The sequence below is a fragment of the Dipodomys ordii genome, unplaced genomic scaffold (assembly GCF_000151885.1).
Source record: "Dipodomys ordii isolate 6190 unplaced genomic scaffold, Dord_2.0 Scaffold113, whole genome shotgun sequence".
Classification (NCBI taxonomy): domain Eukaryota; kingdom Metazoa; phylum Chordata; class Mammalia; order Rodentia; family Heteromyidae; genus Dipodomys; species Dipodomys ordii.
Window position 1 is genome coordinate 5,184,428 of NW_012267329.1, and position 242 is coordinate 5,184,669.

Here is a 242-nt window from a genome sequence, read left to right on the forward strand (position 1 = left end):
GTAAACCAAAGGAGGAGGCTGCAATGCTTGGTAAGAAATGTACGCATTATCCTGCCCATGTAATTGTAACCCCTCTGTACAGTATCTTCACAAATAAAATAAAATAAAAATAATTTTTAAAAAAAGGCAATGGGAAAGCACTAATTGAACACCAAGTCATGATTTTTATTGAAAGTCCTACATTTTTCCACATTTACTTAACAACACTGTGAATTAAAAAAAAATGATCTAAGCTCTTTTAT